The following is a 21550-nucleotide window of genomic DNA, read 5'->3' as shown; positions in this document are numbered from 1 at the left end:
TAAAACGAATAATAGCAACCGGTGTGAAAGTTATGGTCATTTCTACGTTCCGGGTAACCTAGGTTTCACTCCAGGGCGTTGCTCCATCAGATCGAATAGTTACGGCCTAAGATGTCAACGCCAGAAGCATAAAATACGATATAAATACAACAGATTTTCCATCGTATAAAACGAATAATTGCAACCAGTGTGAAAGTAATGGTCATTTCTACGTTCCGAACACCCTAGGCGTCACTCTAGGGCGTTGCTCCACCACATCTAATAGCTACGGCATTAGAAGTCAACGCCAGAGGCATAAAATACAATATAAATACAACAGCTTTTCCATCGTATAAAACGAATGATTGCAACCAGTGTGAAAGTAATGGTCATTTCTACATTCCGAGCAACCTAGGCTTCACTCTAGGGCGCTGCTCCACCATATCGAATAGTTAGGTCCTTAGATGTCAACGCCAGAAGCATAAAATACGATATAAATACAACAGCTTTTCCATCGTATAAAAGGGATAATTGCAAACAGTGTGAAAGTAATGGTCATTTCTACGATACGGGCAACCTAGGCTTCACTCTACGGCGTTGTTCCACCAGATCGAATAGTTAGGGCCTAAGAAGTCAACGCCAGAAGCATAAAATACAATATAAATATTACAGTTTTTCCATCGTATAAAACGAATAATAGTAACCAGTGTGAAAGTTATGGTCATTTCTACGATCCGGGCAACCTAGGCTTCACTCTACGGCGTTGTTCCACCAGATCCAATAGTTAGGGCCTTAGAAGTCAACGCCAGAATCATAAAATACAATAAAGATGCAACAGCTTTACCATCGTATTATACGAATACTTTCAACCAGTGAGAAAGTTATGGTCATTTCTACGTTCCGGGCAACCTAGGCTTCACTCTAGGGAGTTGCTCCACCAGATCAAACAGTTAGGGCCTTAGAAGTCAACGCCCGAAGCATAAAATACAAAATAAATATAACAGTTTTTCCATCGTATAAAACGAATAATAGCAACCAGTTTGAAAGTGATGGTCATTTCTACGTTCCGGGCAACCTAGGCTTTACTCTAGGGCGTTGCTCCACCAGGTCGAATAGTTAGAGCCTTAGAAGTCAACGCCAGAAGCATAAAATACAATATAAGTACAACAGTTTTTCCATCGTATAAAATGAATAATTGCAAATATTGCGAAAGTAATGGTCATTCCACGTTCCGGGCAACCTAGGCGTCACTCTAGTGCGTTGCTCCACCACATCTAATGGCTACGGCCTTAGACGACAACGACAGAAGCATAAAATACAATAAAGATGCAACAGCTTTTCCATCGTATAAAAGGAATAATTGCACCCAGTGTGAAAGTTATTGTCATTTCTACTTTCCGCGCAACCTAGGCTTCACCCTAGGGCGTTGCTCCAACAGATTGAATAGTCAGGACCTTAGAAGTTAATGTCCGAAGCATAAAATGCAATAAAAATACAACAGTTTTTCCATCATATAACAGGAATAATTGCAACCAGTTTGAAAGTGATGGTCATTTCTACGTTCCGGGCAACCTAGGTTTCACTCTAGGGCGTTGCTCCACCAGATCGAATAGTTAGAGCCTTAGAAGTCAACGCCAGAAGCATAAAATACGATATAAATACAACAGCTTTTCCATCGTATAAAAGGAATAATTGCAAACAGTGTGAAAGTAATGGTCATTTCTACGATCCGGGCAACCTAGGCTTCACTCTACGGCGTTGTTCCACCAGATCGAATAGTTAGGGCCTAAGAAGTCAACGCCAGAAGCATAAAATACAATATAAATATAACAGTTTTTCCATCGTATAAAACGAATAATAGCAACCAGTGTGAAAGTTATGGTCATATCTACGTTCCGTGCAACCTAGGCTTCACCCTACGGCGTTGCTCCACCATATCGAATAGTTAGGTCCTTAGAAGTCAACGCCCCAACCATAAAATGCAAAAAAAATACGAGAGTGTTTCCATCATATAACAGGAATAATTGCAACCAGTTTGAATGTGATGGCCAATTCTACGTTCCGGGTAACCTAGGTTTCACTCCAGGGCGTTGCTCCACCAGATCGAATAGTTACGGCCTAAGATGTCAACGCTAGAAGCATAAAATACGATATAAATACAACAGATTTTCCATCGTATAAAACGAATAATTGCAACCAGTGTGAAAGTAATGTTCATTTCTACATTCCGAGCAACCTAGGATTCACTCTAGGGCGCTGCTCCACCATATCGAATAGTTAGGTCCTTAGAAGTCAACGCCCCAACCATAAAATGCAAAAAAAATACGAGAGTGTTTCCATCACATAACAGGAATAATTGCAACCAGTTTGAATGTGATGGCCAATTCTACGTTCCGGGTAACCTAGGTTTCACTCCAGGGCGTTGCTCCACCAGATCGAATAGTTACGGCCTAAGATGTCAACGCCAGAAGCATAAAATACGATATAAATACAACCGATTTTCCATCGTATAAAACGAATAATTGCAACCAGTGTGAAAGTAATGGTCATTTCTACGTTCCGAGCACCCTAGGCGTCACTCTAGGGCGTTGCTCCACCACATCTAATAGCTACGGCATTAGAAGTCAACGCCAGAAGCATAAAATACAATATAAATATAACAGTTTTTCCATCGTATAAAACGAATAATAGTAACCAGTGTGAAAGTTATGGTCATTTCTACGATCCGGGCAACCTAGGCTTCACTCTACGGCGTTGTTCCACCAGATCCAATAGTTAGGGCCTTAGAAGTCAACGCCAGAATCATAAAATACAATAAAGATGCAACAGCTTTACCATCGTATTAAACGAATACTTTCAACCAGTGTGAATGTTATGGTCATTTCTACATTCCGAGCAACCAAGGCTTCACTCTAGGGCGTTGATCCAACAGATTGAATAGTCAGGGCCTTAGAAGTCAACGCCAGAAGCATAAAATACAATATATATACAACAGATTTTCCATCGTATAAAACGAATGATTGCAACCAGTGTGAAAGTAATGGTCATTTCTACATTCCGAGCAACCTAGGCCTCACTCTAGGGCGCTGCTCCACCAGATCGAATAGTTAGGTCCTTAGATGTCAACGCCAGAAGCATAAAATACGATATAAATACAACAGCTTTTCCATCGTATAAAAGGAATAATTGCAAACAGTGTGAAAGTAATGGTCATTTCTACGATCCGTGCAACCTAGGCTTCACTCTAGGGCGCTGCTCCACCATATCGAATAGTTAGGTCCTTGGATGTCAACGCCAGAAGCATAAAATACGATATAAATACAACAGCTTTTCCATCGTATAAAAGGGATAATTGCAAACAGTGTGAAAGTAATGGTCATTTCTACGATACGGGCAACCTAGGCTTCACTCTACGGCGTTGTTCCACCAGATCGAATAGTTAGGGCCTAAGAAGTCAACGCCAGAAGCATAAAATACAATATAAATATAACAGTTTTTCCATCGTATAAAACGAATAATAGTAACCAGTGTGAAAGTTATGGTCATTTCTACGATCCGGGCAACCTAGGCTTCACTCTACGGCGTTGCTCCACCAGATCCAATAGTTAGGGCCTTAGAAGTCAACGCCAGAATCATAAAATACAATAAAGATGCAACAGCTTTACCATCGTATTATACGAATACTTTCAACCAGTGTGAAAGTTATGGTCATTTCTACGTTCCGGGCAACCTAGGCTTCACTCTAGGGAGTTGCTCCACCAGATCAAACAGTTAGGGCCTTAGAAGTCAACGCCCGAAGCATAAAATACAAAATAAATATAACAGTTTTTCCATCGTATAAAACGAATAATAGCAACCAGTTTGAAAGTGATGGTCATTTCTACGTTCCGGGCAACCTAGGCTTTACTCTAGGGCGTTGCTCCACCAGGTCGAATAGTTAGAGCCTTAGAAGTCAACGCCAGAAGCATAAAATACAATATAAGTACAACAGTTTTTCCATCGTATAAAATGAATAATTGCAAATATTGCGAAAGTAATGGTCATTCCACGTTCCGGGCAACCTAGGCGTCACTCTAGTGCGTTGCTCCACCACATCTAATGGCTACGGCCTTAGACGACAACGACAGAAGCATAAAATACAATAAAGATGCAACAGCTTTTCCATCGTATAAAAGGAATAATTGCACCCAGTGTGAAAGTTATTGTCATTTCTACTTTCCGCGCAACCTAGGCTTCACCCTAGGGCGTTGCTCCAACAGATTGAATAGTCAGGACCTTAGAAGTTAATGTCCGAAGCATAAAATGCAATAAAAATACAACAGTTTTTCCATCATATAACAGGAATAATTGCAACCAGTTTGAAAGTGATGGTCATTTCTACGTTCCGGGCAACCTAGGTTTCACTCTAGGGCGTTGCTCCACCAGATCGAATAGTTAGAGCCTTAGAAGTCAACGCCAGAAGCATAAAATACGATATAAATACAACAGCTTTTCCATCGTATAAAAGGAATAATTGCAAACAGTGTGAAAGTAATGGTCATTTCTACGATCCGGGCAACCTAGGCTTCACTCTACGGCGTTGTTCCACCAGATCGAATAGTTAGGGCCTAAGAAGTCAACGCCAGAAGCATAAAATACAATATAAATATAACAGTTTTTCCATCGTATAAAACGAATAATAGCAACCAGTGTGAAAGTTATGGTCATTTCTACGTTCCGTGCAACCTAGGCTTCACCCTACGGCGTTGCTCCACCATATCGAATAGTTAGGTCCTTAGAAGTCAACGCCCCAACCATAAAATGCAAAAAAAATACGAGAGTGTTTCCATCATATAACAGGAATAATTGCAACCAGTTTGAATGTGATGGCCAATTCTACGTTCCGGGTAACCTAGGTTTCACTCCAGGGCGTTGCTCCACCAGATCGAATAGTTACGGCCTAAGATGTCAACGCTAGAAGCATAAAATACGATATAAATACAACAGATTTTCCATCGTATAAAACGAATAATTGCAACCAGTGTGAAAGTAATGGTCATTTCTACGTTCCGAACACCCTAGGCGTCACTCTAGGGCGTTGCTCCACCACATCTAATAGCTACGGCATTAGAAGTCAACGCCAGAGGCATAAAATACAATATAAATACAACAGCTTTTCCATCGTATAAAACGAATGATTGCAACCAGTGTGAAAGTAATGGTCATTTCTACATTCCGAGCAACCTAGAATTCACTCTAGGGCGCTGCTCCACCATATCGAATAGTTAGGTCCTTAGAAGTCAACGCCCCAACCATAAAATGCAAAAAAAATACGAGAGTGTTTCCATCATATAACAGGAATAATTGCAACCAGTTTGAATGTGATGGCCAATTCTACGTTCCGGGTAACCTAGGTTTCACTCCAGGGCGTTGCTCCACCAGATCGAATAGTTACGGCCTAAGATGTCAACGCCAGAAGCATAAAATACGATATAAATACAACCGATTTTCCATCGTATAAAACGAATAATTGCAACCAGTGTGAAAGTAATGGTCATTTCTACGTTCCGAACACCCTAGGCGTCACTCTAGGGCGTTGCTCCACCACATCTAATAGCTACGGCATTAGAAGTCAACGCCAGAAGCATAAAATACAATATAAATATAACAGTTTTTCCATCGTATAAAACGAATAATAGTAACCAGTGTGAAAGTTATGGTCATTTCTACGATCCGGGCAACCTAGGCTTCACTCTACGGCGTTGTTCCACCAGATCCAATAGTTAGGGCCTTAGAAGTCAACGCCAGAATTATAAAATACAATAAAGATGCAACAGCTTTACCATCGTATTAAACGAATACTTTCAACCAGTGTGAATGTTATGGTCATTTCTACATTCCGAGCAACCAAGGCTTCACTCTAGGGCGTTGATCCAACAGATTGAATAGTCAGGGCCTTAGAAGTCAACGCCAGAAGCATAAAATACAATATATATACAACAGATTTTCCATCGTATAAAACGAATGATTGCAACCAGTGTGAAAGTAATGGTCATTTCTACATTCCGAGCAACCTAGGCCTCACTCTAGGGCGCTGCTCCACCAGATCGAATAGTTAGGTCCTTAGATGTCAACGCCAGAAGCATAAAATACGATATAAATACAACAGCTTTTCCATCGTATAAAAGGAATAATTGCAAACAGTGTGAAAGTAATGGTCATTTCTACGATCCGTGCAACCTAGGCTTCACTCTACGGCGTTGTTCCACCAGATCGAATAGTTAGGGCCTAAGAAGTCAACGCCAGAAGCATAAAATACAATATAAATATAACAGTTTTTCCATCGTATAAAAGAATAATAGCAACCGGTGTGAAAGTTATGGTCATTTCTACGTTCCGGGCAACCTAGGCTTCACTCTAGGGAGTTGCTCCACCAGATCAAACAGTTAGGGCCTTAGAAGTCAACGCCCGAAGCATAAAATACAAAATAAATATAACAGTTTTTCCATCGTATAAAACGAATAATAGCAACCAGTGTGAAAGTTATGGTCATTTCTACGTTCCGGGTAACCTAGGTTTCACTCCAGGGCGTTGCTCCACCAGATCGAATAGTTACGGCCTAAGATGTCAACGCCAGAAGCATAAAATACGATATAAATACAACAGATTTTCCATCGTATAAAACGAATAATTGCAACCAGTGTGAAAGTAATGGTCATTTCTACGTTCCGAACACCCTAGGCGTCACTCTAGGGCGTTGCTCCACCACATCTAATAGCTACGGCATTAGAAGTCAACGCCAGAGGCATAAAATACAATATAAATACAACAGCTTTTCCATCGTATAAAACGAATGATTGCAACCAGTGTGAAAGTAATGGTCATTTCTACATTCCGAGCAACCTAGGCTTCACTCTAGGGCGCTGCTCCACCAGATCGAATAGTTAGGTCCTTAGATGTCAACGCCAGAATCATAAAATACAATAAAGATGCAACAGCTTTACCATCGTATTAAACGAATACTTTCAACCAGTGTGAATGTTATGGTCATTTCTACATTCCGAGCAACCTAGGCTTCACTCTAGGGCGTTGATCCAACAGATTGAATAGTCAGGGCCTTAGAAGTCAACGGCAGAAGCATAAAATACAATATATATACAACAGATTTTCCATCGGGTAAAACGAATGATTGCAACCAGTGTGAAAGTAATGGTCATTTCTACATTCCGAGCAACCTAGGCCTCACTCTAGGGCGCTGCTCCACCAGACCGAATAGTTAGGTCCTTAGATGTCAACGCCAGAAGCATAAAATACGATATAAATACAACAGCTTTTCCATCGTATAAAAGGAATAATTGCAAACAGTGTGAAAGTAATGGTCATTTCTACGATCCGTGCAACCTAGGCTTCACTCTACGGCGTTGTTCCACCAGATCGAATAGTTAGGGCCTAAGAAGTCAACGCCAGAAGCATAAAATACAATATAAATATAACAGATTTTCCATCGTATAAAACGAGTAATAGCAACCAGTGTGAAAGTTATGGTCGTTTCTACGTTCCGGGCAACCTAGGCGTCACTCTAGGGCGTTGCTCCACCAGATCAAACAGTTAGGGCCTTAGAAGTCAACGCCCGAAGCATAAAATACAAAGTAAATATAACAGTTTTTCCATCGTATAAAACGGATAATAGCAACCAGTTTGAAAGTGATGGTCATTTCTACGTTCCGGGCAACCTAGGCTTCACCCTAGGGCGTTGCTCCACCAGATCAAACAGCTATGGCCTTAGAAGTCAACGCCCGAAGCATAAAATACAAAATAAATAGAACAGTTTTTCCATTGTATAAAACGAATAATTGCTGCCAGTGTAAAAGTTATAGTCATTTCTACGTTCCGGGCAAGCTAGGCTTCACCCTAGGGCGTTGTTCCACCTGATGGAATATTTAGGGCCTAAGAAGTCAACGCCAGAAGCATAAAATACGATATAAATACAACAGCTTTTCCATCGTGTAAAACGAATAATTGCAACCAGTTTGAAAGTGATGGTCATTTCTACGTACCGGGCAACCTAGGCTTCACTCTAGGTTGTTGCTCCACCAGATCAAACAGTTAGGGCCTTAGAAGTCAATGCCCGAAGCATAAAATGCATTAAAAATACAACAGTTTTTCCATCGTATAAAACGAATAATAGCAACCAGTGTGAAAGTTATGGTCATTTCTACGTTCCGTGCAACCTAGGCTTCACCCTACGGCGTTGCTCCACCATATCGAATAGTTAGGTCCTTAGAAGTCAACGCCCCAACCATAAAATGCAAAAAAAATACGAGAGTGTTTCCATCATATAACAGGAATAATTGCAACCAGTTTGAATGTGATGGCCAATTCTACGTTCCGGGTAACCTAGGTTTCACTCCAGGGCGTTGCTCCACCAGATCGAATAGTTACGGCCTAAGATGTCAACGCTAGAAGCATAAAATACGATATAAATACAACAGATTTTCCATCGTATAAAACGAATAATTGCAACCAGTGTGAAAGTAATGGTCATTTCTACGTTCCGAACACCCTAGGCGTCACTCTAGGGCGTTGCTCCACCACATCTAATAGCTACGGCATTAGAAGTCAACGCCAGAGGCATAAAATACAATATAAATACAACAGCTTTTCCATCGTATAAAACGAATGATTGCAACCAGTGTGAACGTAATGGTCATTTCTACATTCCGAGCAACCTAGAATTCACTCTAGGGCGCTGCTCCACCATATCGAATAGTTAGGTCCTTAGAAGTCAACGCCCCAACCATAAAATGCAAAAAAAATACGAGAGTGTTTCCATCATATAACAGGAATAATTGCAACCAGTTTGAATGTGATGGCCAATTCTACGTTCCGGGTAACCTAGGTTTCACTCCAGGGCGTTGCTCCACCAGATCGAATAGTTACGGCCTAAGATGTCAACGCCAGAAGCATAAAATACGATATAGATACAACCGATTTTCCATCGTATAAAACGAATAATTGCAACCAGTGTGAAAGTAATGGTCATTTCTACGTTCCGAACACCCTAGGCGTCACTCTAGGGCGTTGCTCCACCACATCTAATAGCTACGGCATTAGAAGTCAACGCCAGAAGCATAAAATACAATATAAATATAACAGTTTTTCCATCGTATAAAACGAATAATAGTAACCAGTGTGAAAGTTATGGTCATTTCTACGATCCGGGCAACCTAGGCTTCACTCTACGGCGTTGTTCCACCAGATCCAATAGTTAGGGCCTTAGAAGTCAACGCCAGAATCATAAAATACAATAAAGATGCAACAGCTTTACCATCGTATTAAACGAATACTTTCAACCAGTGTGAATGTTATGGTCATTTCTACATTCCGAGCAACCAAGGCTTCACTCTAGGGCGTTGATCCAACAGATTGAATAGTCAGGGCCTTAGAAGTCAACGCCAGAAGCATAAAATACAATATATATACAACAGATTTTCCATCGTATAAAACGAATGATTGCAACCAGTGTGAAAGTAATGGTCATTTCTACATTCCGAGCAACCTAGGCCTCACTCTAGGGCGCTGCTCCACCAGATCGAATAGTTAGGTCCTTAGATGTCAACGCCAGAAGCATAAAATACGATATAAATACAACAGCTTTTCCATCGTATAAAAGGAATAATTGCAAACAGTGTGAAAGTAATGGTCATTTCTACGATCCGTGCAACCTAGGCTTCACTCTACGGCGTTGTTCCACCAGATCGAATAGTTAGGGCCTAAGAAGTCAACGCCAGAAGCATAAAATACAATATAAATATAACAGTTTTTCCATCGTATAAAAGAATAATAGCAACCGGTGTGAAAGTTATGGTCATTTCTACGTTCCGGGCAACCTAGGCTTCACTCTAGGGAGTTGCTCCACCAGATCAAACAGTTAGGGCCTTAGAAGTCAACGCCCGAAGCATAAAATACAAAATAAATATAACAGTTTTTCCATCGTATAAAACGAATAATAGCAACCAGTGTGAAAGTTATGGTCATTTCTACGTTCCGGGTAACCTAGGTTTCACTCCAGGGCGTTGCTCCACCAGATCGAATAGTTACGGCCTAAGATGTCAACGCCAGAAGCATAAAATACGATATAAATACAACAGATTTTCCATCGTATAAAACGAATAATTGCAACCAGTGTGAAAGTAATGGTCATTTCTACGTTCCGAACACCCTAGGCGTCACTCTAGGGCGTTGCTCCACCACATCTAATAGCTACGGCATTAGAAGTCAACGCCAGAGGCATAAAATACAATATAAATACAACAGCTTTTCCATCGTATAAAACGAATGATTGCAACCAGTGTGAAAGTAATGGTCATTTCTACATTCCGAGCAACCTAGGCTTCACTCTAGGGCGCTGCTCCACCAGATCGAATAGTTAGGTCCTTAGATGTCAACGCCAGAATCATAAAATACAATAAAGATGCAACAGCTTTACCATCGTATTAAACGAATACTTTCAACCAGTGTGAATGTTATGGTCATTTCTACATTCCGAGCAACCTAGGCTTCACTCTAGGGCGTTGATCCAACAGATTGAATAGTCAGGGCCTTAGAAGTCAACGGCAGAAGCATAAAACACAATATATATACAACAGATTTTCCATCGGATAAAACGAATGATTGCAACCAGTGTGAAAGTAATGGTCATTTCTACATTCCGAGCAACCTAGGCCTCACTCTAGGGCGCTGCTCCACCAGACCGAATAGTTAGGTCCTTAGATGTCAACGCCAGAAGCATAAAATACGATATAAATACAACAGCTTTTCCATCGTATAAAAGGAATAATTGCAAACAGTGTGAAAGTAATGGTCATTTCTACGATCCGTGCAACCTAGGCTTCACTCTGCGGCGTTGTTCCACCAGATCGAATAGTTAGGGCCTAAGAAGTCAACGCCAGAAGCATAAAATACAATATAAATATAACAGATTTTCCATCGTATAAAACGAGTAATAGCAACCAGTGTGAAAGTTATGGTCGTTTCTACGTTCCGGGCAACCTAGGCGTCACTCTAGGGCGTTGCTCCACCAGATCAAACAGTTAGGGCCTTAGAAGTCAACGCCCGAAGCATAAAATACAAAGTAAATATAACAGTTTTTCCATCGTATAAAACGGATAATAGCAACCAGTTTGAAAGTGATGGTCATTTCTACGTTCCGGGCAACCTAGGCTTCACCCTAGGGCGTTGCTCCACCAGATCAAACAGCTATGGCCTTAGAAGTCAACGCCCGAAGCATAAAATACAAAATAAATAGAACAGTTTTTCCATTGTATAAAACGAATAATTGCTGCCAGTGTAAAAGTTATAGTCATTTCTACGTTCCGGGCAAGCTAGGCTTCACCCTAGGGCGTTGTTCCACCTGATGGAATATTTAGGGCCTAAGAAGTCAACGCCAGAAGCATAAAATACGATATAAATACAACAGCTTTTCCATCGTGTAAAACGAATAATTGCAACCAGTTTGAAAGTGATGGTCATTTCTACGTACCGGGCAACCTAGGCTTCACTCTAGGTTGTTGCTCCACCAGATCAAACAGTTAGGGCCTTAGAAGTCAATGCCCGAAGCATAAAATGCATTAAAAATACAACAGTTTTTCCATCATGTAACCGGAATAATTGCAACCAGTTTGAAAGTGATGGTCATTTCCACGTTCCGGGCAACCTAGGCTACACCCTGCGGCGTAGCTCCAACAGATAGAGTAGTTAGGGCCTTAGAAGTCAATGCCCGAAGCATAATATTCTATAAAAAGACAACAGTTTTTCCGTCATATAACAGGAATAATTGCAACCAGTTTGAAAGTGATGGTCATTTCTACGTTCCGGGAATCCTCGGTTTCACTCTAGGGCGTTGCTCCGCCAGATCGAATAGTTAGTGCATTAGAAGTCAACGCCAGAAGCATAAAATACAATATAAATACAACAGTTTTTCCATCGTATAAAACGAATAATTGCAACCAGTATGAAAGTTAACGTCATTTCTTCTTTCCGGGCAACCTAGGCTTCACCCTTGGGCGTTGCTCCAACAGATTGAATAGTTAGGGCCTTAGAAGTCTACGCCGGAAGCATAAAATGCAATAAAAATTCAACAGTTTTTCCATCGTATAAAAGGATTAATTGCAACCAGTTTGAAAGTGATGGTCATTTCTACGTTCCGGGCAACCTAGGCTTCACTGTAGGGCGTTGCTCCACCATATCGAGTAGTTAGTGCCTTAGAAGTCAACGCCAGAAGCATAAAATACAATATATATACAACAGTTTTTCCGTCATATAACAGGAATAATTGCAACCAGTTTGAAAGTGATGGTCATTTCTACGTTCCGGGAAACCTCGGCTTCACTCTAGGGCGTTGCTCCGCCAGATCGAATAGTTAGTGCATTAGAAGTCAACGCCAGAAGCATAAAATACAATATAAATACAACAGATTTTCCATCGTATAAAACGAATAATTGCAACCAGTATGAAAGTTAACGTCATTTCTTCTTTCCGGGCAACCTAGGCTTCACCCTTGGGCCTTGCTCCACCAGATCAAACAGCTAGGGCCTTAGAAGTCAACGCCCGAAGCATAAAATACAATATAAATATAACAGTTTTTCCATCGTATAGAACGAATAATAGCAACCAGTGTGAAAGTTAACGTCATTTCTACTTTCCAGGCAACCTAGGCTTCACCCTAGGGCGCTGCTCCAACAGATTGAATAGTTAGGGCCTTAGATGTCAACGCCCGATGCATAAAATACAAAATAAATACAACAGTTTTTCCATCGTGTAAAACGAATAATTGCTACCGGTGTGAAAGTTATGGTCATTTCTACGTTCCGTTCAACCTAGGCTTCACCATAGGGCGTTGTTCCACCAGATCGAATAGTTAGGGCCTAAGAAGTGAACGCCAGAAGCATAAAATACAATATAAATACAACAGTTTTTCCATCATACAAAACGAATAATTGCCACCAGTATGAAAGCTATGGTCATTTCTACTTTACGGGCAACCTAGGCTACACCCTAGGGCGTTGCTCTTACAGATTGAATAGTTAGGGCCTTAGAAGTTAATGCCCGAAGCATATAATGCAATAAAAATACAACAGTTTTTCCATCATATAACAGGAATAATTGCAACCAGTTTGAAAGTGATGGCTATTTCTACGTTCCGGGCAACCTAGGTTTCACTCTAGGGCGTTGCTCCACCAGATCGAATAGTTAGAGCCTTAGAAGTCAACGCCAGAAGCATAAAATACAATATAAATAAAACAGTTTTTCCATCGTATAAAACGAATAATTGCTACCAGTATGGAAGTGATGGTCATGACTACGATCCGGGCTACCTAGGCCTCACTCTAGGTCGTTGTTCCACCAGATCGAATAGTTAGGGCCTAAGAAGTGAACGCCAGAAGCATAAAATACAATATAAATATAACAGTTTTACCATCGTATAAAACGAATAATAGTAACCAGTGTGAAAGTTATGGTCATTTCTACGATCCGGGCAGCCTAGGCTTCACTCTACGGCGTTGTTCCACCAGATCGAATAGTTAGGGCCTAAGAAGTCAACGCCAGAAGCATAAAATACAATATAAATATAACAGTTTTTCCATCGTATAAAACGAATAATAGCAACCAGTGTGAAAGTTATGGTCATTTCTACGTTCCGGGCAACCTACGCACCACTGTATGGCGTTGCTCCACCTGATGGAATAGTTAGGGCCTAAGAAGTCAACGCCAGAAGCATAAAATACGATATAAATACAACAGCTTTTCCATCGTATAAAACGAATAATTGCAACCAGTTTGAAAGTGATGGTCCTTTCTACGTACCGGGCAACCTAGGCTTCATTCTAGGGCGTTGCTCCACCAGATCAAACAGTTAGGGCCTTAGAAGTCAATGCCCGGAGCATAAAATGCAATAAAAATACAACAGTTTTTCCATCATATAACCGGAATAATTGCAACCAGTTTGAAAGTGATGGTCATTTCTACGTTCCGGGCAACCTAGGCTACACCCTGGGGCGTTGCTCCAACAGATGAATAGTTAGGGCCTTAGAAGTCAATGCCCGAAGCATAAAATGCAATAAAAATACAACAGTTTTTCCGTCATATAACAGGAATAATTGCAACCAGTTTGAAAGTGATAGACATTTCTACGTTCCGGGCAACCTAGGCTTCACTCTGAGGCGTTGCTCCACCAGATCCAATAGTTAGGGCCTTAGAAGTCAACGCCAGAAGCATTAAATACAATATATATACAACAGATTGTCCATCGTATTAAACGAATACTTTCAACCAGTGTGAATGAATGGTCATTTCTACATTCCGAGCAACCTAGGCTTCACTCTAGGGCGTTGATCCGACAGATTCAATAGTCAGGGCCTTAGAAGTCAACGCCAGAAGCATAAAATACGATATAAATACAACAGCTTTTCCATCGTATAAAAGGAATAATTGCAAACAGTGTGAAAGTAATGGTCATTTCTACGATCCGTGCAACCTAGGCTTCACTCTACGGCGTTGTTCCACCAGATCGAATAGTTAGGGCCTAAGAAGTCAACGCCAGAAGCATAAAATACAATATAAATATAACAGTTTTTCCATCGTATAAAAGAATAATAGCAACCGGTGTGAAAGTTATGGTCATTTCTACGTTCCGGGCAACCTAGGTTTCACTCTAGGGAGTTGCTCCACCAGATCAAACAGTTAGGGCCTTAGAAGTCAACGCCCGAAGCATAAAATACAAAATAAATATAACAGTTTTTCCATCGTATAAAACGAATAATAGCAACCAGTGTGAAAGTTATGGTCATTTCTACGTTCCGGGTAACCTAGGTTTCACTCCAGGGCGTTGCTCCACCAGATCGAATAGTTACGGCCTAAGATGTCAACGCCAGAAGCATAAAATACGATATAAATACAACAGATTTTCCATCGTATAAAACGAATAATTGCAACCAGTGTGAAAGTAATGGTCATTTCTACGTTCCGAACACCCTAGGCGTCACTCTAGGGCGTTGCTCCACCACATCTAATAGCTACGGCATTAGAAGTCAACGCCAGAGGCATAAAATACAATATAAATACAACAGCTTTTCCATCGTATAAAACGAATGATTGCAACCAGTGTGAAAGTAATGGTCATTTCTACATTCCGAGCAACCTAGGCTTCACTCTAGGGCGCTGCTCCACCAGATCGAATAGTTAGGTCCTTAGATGTCAACGCCAGAATCATAAAATACAATAAAGATGCAACAGCTTTACCATCGTATTAAACGAATACTTTCAACCAGTGTGAATGTTATGGTCATTTCTACATTCCGAGCAACCTAGGCTTCACTCTAGGGCGTTGATCCAACAGATTGAATAGTCAGGGCCTTAGAAGTCAACGGCAGAAGCATAAAATACAATATATATACAACAGATTTTCCATCGGATAAAACGAATGATTGCAACCAGTGTGAAAGTAATGGTCATTTCTACATTCCGAGCAACCTAGGCCTCACTCTAGGGCGCTGCTCCACCAGACCGAATAGTTAGGTCCTTAGATGTCAACGCCAGAAGCATAAAATACGATATAAATACAACAGCTTTTCCATCGTATAAAAGGAATAATTGCAAACAGTGTGAAAGTAATGGTCATTTCTACGATCCGTGCAACCTAGGCTTCACTCTACGGCGTTGTTCCACCAGATCGAATAGTTAGGGCCTAAGAAGTCAACGCCAGAAGCATAAAATACAATATAAATATAACAGATTTTCCATCGTATAAAACGAGTAATAGCAACCAGTGTGAAAGTTATGGTCGTTTCTACGTTCCGGGCAACCTAGGCTTCACTCTAGGGCGTTGCTCCACCAGATCAAACAGTTAGGGCCTTAGAAGTCAACGCCCGAAGCATAAAATACAAAGTAAATATAACAGTTTTTCCATCGTATAAAACGGATAATAGCAACCAGTTTGAAAGTGATGGTCATTTCTACGTTCCGGGCAACCTAGGCTTCACCCTAGGGCGTTGCTCCACCAGATCAAACAGCTATGGCCTTAGAAGTCAACGCCCGAAGCATAAAATACAAAATAAATAGAACAGTTTTTCCATTGTATAAAACGAATAATTGCTGCCAGTGTAAAAGTTATAGTCATTTCTACGTTCCGGGCAACCTAGGCTTCACCCTAGGGCGTTGTTCCACCTGATGGAATATTTAGGGCCTAAGAAGTCAACGCCAGAAGCATAAAATACGATATAAATACAACAGCTTTTCCATCGTGTAAAACGAATAATTGCAACCAGTTAGAAAGTGATGGTCATTTCTACGTACCGGGCAACCTAGGCTTCACTCTAGGTTGTTGCTCCACCAGATCAAACAGTTAGGGCCTTAGAAGTCAATGCCCGAAGCATAAAATGCATTAAAAATACAACAGTTTTTCCATCATGTAACCGGAATAATTGCAACCAGTTTGAAAGTGATGGTCATTTCTACGTTCCGGGCAACCTAGGCTACACCCTGCGGCGTAGCTCCAACAGATAGAGTAGTTAGGGCCTTAGAAGTCAATGCCCGAAGCATAATATTCTATAAAAAGACAACAGTTTTTCCGTCATATAACAGGAATAATTGCAACCAGTTTGAAAGTGATGGTCATTTCTACGTTCCGGGAATCCTCGGTTTCACTCTAGGGCGTTGCTCCGCCAGATCGAATAGTTAGTGCATTAGAAGTCAACGCCAGAAGCATAAAATACAATATAAATACAACAGTTTTTCCATCGTATAAAACGAATAATTGCAACCAGTATGAAAGTTAACGTCATTTCTTCTTTCCGGGCAACCTAGGCTTCACCCTTGGGCGTTGCTCCAACAGATTGAATAGTTAGGGCCTTAGAAGTCAACGCCGGAAGCATAAAATGCAATAAAAATTCAACAGTTTTTCCATCGTATAAAAGGATTAATTGCAACCAGTTTGAAAGTGATGGTCATTTCTACGTTCCGGGCAACCTAGGCTTCACTGTAGGGCGTTGCTCCACCATATCGAGTAGTTAGTGCCTTAGAAGTCAACGCCAGAAGCATAAAATACAATATATATACAACAGTTTTTCCGTCATATAACAGGAATAATTGCAACCAGTTTGAAAGTGATGGTCATTTCTACGTTCCGGGAAACCTCGGCTTCACTCTAGGGCGTTGCTCCGCCAGATCGAATAGTTAGTGCATTAGAAGTCAACGCCAGAAGCATAAAATACAATATAAATACAACAGATTTTCCATCGTATAAAACGAATAATTGCAACCAGTATGAAAGTTAACGTCATTTCTTCTTTCCGGGCAACCTAGGCTTCACCCTTGGGCCTTGCTCCACCAGATCAAACAGCTAGGGCCTTAGAAGTCAACGCCCGAAGCATAAAATACAATATAAATATAACAGTTTTTCCATCGTATAGAACGAATAATAGCAACCAGTGTGAAAGTTAACGTCATTTCTACTTTCCAGGCAACCTAGGCTTCACCCTAGGGCGCTGCTCCAACAGATTGAATAGTTAGGGCCTTAGATGTCAACGCCCGATGCATAAAATACAAAATAAATACAACAGTTTTTCCATCGTGTAAAACGAATAATTGCTACCGGTGTGAAAGTTATGGTCATTTCTACGTTCCGTTCAACCTAGGCTTCACCATAGGGCGTTGTTCCACCAGATCGAATAGTTAGGGCCTAAGAAGTGAACGCCAGAAACATAAAATACAATATAAATACAACAGTTTTTCCATCATACAAAACGAATAATTGCCACCAGTATGAAAGCTATGGTCATTTCTACTTTACGGGCAACCTAGGCTACACCCTAGGGCGTTGCTCTTACAGATTGAATAGTTAGGGCCTTAGAAGTTAATGCCCGAAGCATATAATGCAATAAAAATACAACAGTTTTTCCATCATATAACAGGAATAATTGCAACCAGTTTGAAAGTGATGGCTATTTCTACGTTCCGGGCAACCTAGGTTTCACTCTAGGGCGTTGCTCCACCAGATCGAATAGTTAGAGCCTTAGAAGTCAACGCCAGAAGCATAAAATACAATATAAATAAAACAGTTTTTCCATCGTATAAAACGAATAATTGCTACCAGTATGGAAGTGATGGTCATGACTACGATCCGGGCTACCTAGGCCTCACTCTAGGTCGTTGTTCCACCAGATCGAATAGTTAGGGCCTAAGAAGTGAACGCCAGAAGCATAAAATACAATATAAATATAACAGTTTTACCATCGTTTAAAACGAATAATAGTAACCAGTGTGAAAGTTATGGTCATTTCTACGATCCGGGCAGCATAGGCTTCACTCTACGGCGTTGTTCCACCAGATCGAATAGTTAGGGCCTAAGAAGTCAACGCCAGAAGCATAAAATACAATATAAATATAACAGTTTTTCCATCGTATAAAACGAATAATAGCAACCAGTGTGAAAGTTATGGTCATTTCTACGTTCCGGGCAACCTACGCTCCACTGTATGGCGTTGCTCCACCTGATGGAATAGTTAGGGCCTAAGAAGTCAACGCCAGAAGCATAAAATACGATATAAATACAACAGCTTTTCCATCGTATAAAACGAATAATTGCAACCAGTTTGAAAGTGATGGTCATTTCTACGTACCGGGCAACCTAGGCTTCATTCTAGGGCGTTGCTCCACCAGATCAAACAGTTAGGGCCTTAGAAGTCAATGCCCGGAGCATAAAATGCAATAAAAATACAACAGTTTTTCCATCATATAACCGGAATAATTGCAACCAGTTTGAAAGTGGTGGTCATTTCTACGTTCCGGGCAACCTAGGCTACACCCTGGGGCGTTGCTCCAACAGATGAATAGTTAGGGCCTTAGAAGTCAATGCCCGAAGCATAAAATGCAATAAAAATACAACAGTTTTTCCGTCATATAACAGGAATAATTGCAACCAGTTTGAAAGTGATAGACATTTCTACGTTCCGGGCAACCTAGGCTTCACTCTGAGGCGTTGCTCCACCAGATCCAATAGTTAGGGCCTTAGAAGTCAACGCCAGAAGCATTAAATACAATATATATACAACAGATTGTCCATCGTATTAAACGAATACTTTCAACCAGTGTGAATGAATGGTCATTTCTACATTCCGAGCAACCTAGGCTTCACTCTAGGGCGTTGATCCGACAGATTCAATAGTCAGGGCCTTAGAAGTCAACGCCAGAAGCATAAAATACGATATAAATACAACAGCTTTTCCATCGTATAAAACGAATAATAGCAACCAGTGTGAAAGTTATGGTCATTTCTACGTTCCGGGCAGCCTAGGCTTCACTCTAGGGCGTTGCTCCACCAGATCAAACAGTTAGGGCCTTAGAAGTCAACGCCCGAAGCATAAAATACAAAATAAATATAACAGTTTTACCATCGTTTAAAACGAATAATAGTAACCAGTGTGAAAGTTATGGTCATTTCTACGATCCGGGCAACCTAGGCTTCACTCTACGGTGTTGTTCCACCAGATCGAATAGTTAGGGCCTAAGAAGTCAACGCCAGAAGCATAAAATACAATATAAATATAACAGTTTTTCCATCATATAACCGGAATAATTGCAACCAGTTTGAAAGTGGTGGTCATTTCTACGTTCCGGGCAACCTAGGCTACACCCTGGGGCGTTGCTCCAACAGATGAATAGTTAGGGCCTTAGAAGTCAATGCCCGAAGCATAAAATGCAATAAAAATACAACAGTTTTTCCGTCATATAACAGGAATAATTGCAACCAGTTTGAAAGTGATAGACATTTCTACGTTCCGGGCAACCTAGGCTTCACTCTGAGGCGTTGCTCCACCAGATCCAATAGTTAGGGCCTTAGAAGTCAACGCCAGAAGCATTAAATACAATATATATACAACAGATTGTCCATCGTATTAAACGAATACTTTCAACCAGTGTGAATGAATGGTCATTTCTACATTCCGAGCAACCTAGGCTTCACTCTAGGGCGTTGATCCGACAGATTCAATAGTCAGGGCCTTAGAAGTCAACGCCAGAAGCATAAAATACGATATAAATACAACAGCTTTTCCATCGTATAAAACGAATAATAGCAACCAGTGTGAAAGTTATGGTCATTTCTACGTTCCGGGCAGCCTAGGCTTCACTCTAGGGCGTTGCTCCACCAGATCAAACAGTTAGGGCCTTAGAAGTCAACGCCCGAAGCATAAAATACAAAATAAATATAACAGTTTTTCAATCGTATAAAACGAATAATAGCAACCAGTGTGAAAGTTATGGTCATTTCTATGTTCCGGGCAACCTAGGCTTCACTCTACGGTGTTGTTCCACCAGATCGAATAGTTAGGGCCTAAGAAGTGAACGCCAGAAGCATAAAATACAATATAAATATAACAGTTTTTCCATTGTATAAAACGAATAATAGCAACCAGTGTGAAAGTTATGGTCATTTCTACGTTCCGGGCAACCTAGGCTTCACTATACGGCGTTGTTCCACCAGATCGAATAGTTAGGGCCTAAGAAGTAAACGCCAGAAGCATAAAATACAATATAAATATAACAGTTTTTCCATCGTATAAAACGAATAATAGCAACCAGTGTGAAAGTTATGGTCATTTCTACGTTCCGGGCTACCGAGGCTTCACTCTACGGTGTTGTTCGACCAGATCGAATAGTTAGGGCCTAAGAAGTGAACGCCAGAAGCATAAAATACAATATAAATATAACAGTTTTTCCATCGTATAAAACGAATAATAGCAACCAGTGTGAAAGTTATGGTCATTTCTACGTTCCGGGCAACCTAGGCTTCACTCTAAGGCGTTGCTCCACCAGGTCAAACAGTTAGGACTTTAGAAGTCAACGCCCGAAGCATAAAATACAAAATAAATAGAACAGTTTTTCCATTGTATAAAACGGATAATTGCTACCACTGTAAAAGTTATGGTCATTTCTACGTTCCGTGCCACCTAGGCTTCACCCTACGGCGTTGCTCCAACAGATTGAATAGTTAGAGACTTAGAAGTCAACGCCCCAACCATAAAATGCAAAAAAAATACGAGAGTGTTTCCATCATATAACAGGAATAATTGCAACCAGTTTGAATGTGATGGCCAATTCTACGTTCCGGGTAACCTAGGTTTCACTCCAGGGCGTTGCTCCACCAGATCGAATAGTTACGGCCTAAGATGTCAACGCCAGAAGCATAAAATACGATATAAATACAACAGATTTTCCATCGTATAAAACGAATAATTGAAACCAGTGTGAAAGGAATGCTCATTTCTACGTTCCGAACACCCTAGGCGTCACTCTAGGGCGTTGCTACACCACATCTAATAGCTACGGCATTAGAAGTCAACGCCAGAGGCATAAAATACAATATAAATACAACAGCTTTTCCATCGTATAAAACGAATGATTGCAACCAGTGTGAAAGTAATGGTCATTTCTACATTCCAAGCAACCTAGGCTTCACTCTAGGGCGCTGCTCCACCAGATCGAATAGTTAGGTCCTTAGATGTCAACGCCAGAAGCATAAAATACGATATAAATA

This window comes from Calliopsis andreniformis, unplaced genomic scaffold, assembly GCF_051401765.1.
Source record: "Calliopsis andreniformis isolate RMS-2024a unplaced genomic scaffold, iyCalAndr_principal scaffold0026, whole genome shotgun sequence".
NCBI classification, from domain to species: Eukaryota; Metazoa; Arthropoda; class Insecta; order Hymenoptera; family Andrenidae; genus Calliopsis; species Calliopsis andreniformis.
Note: the sequence above shows the minus strand (reverse complement) of the source record.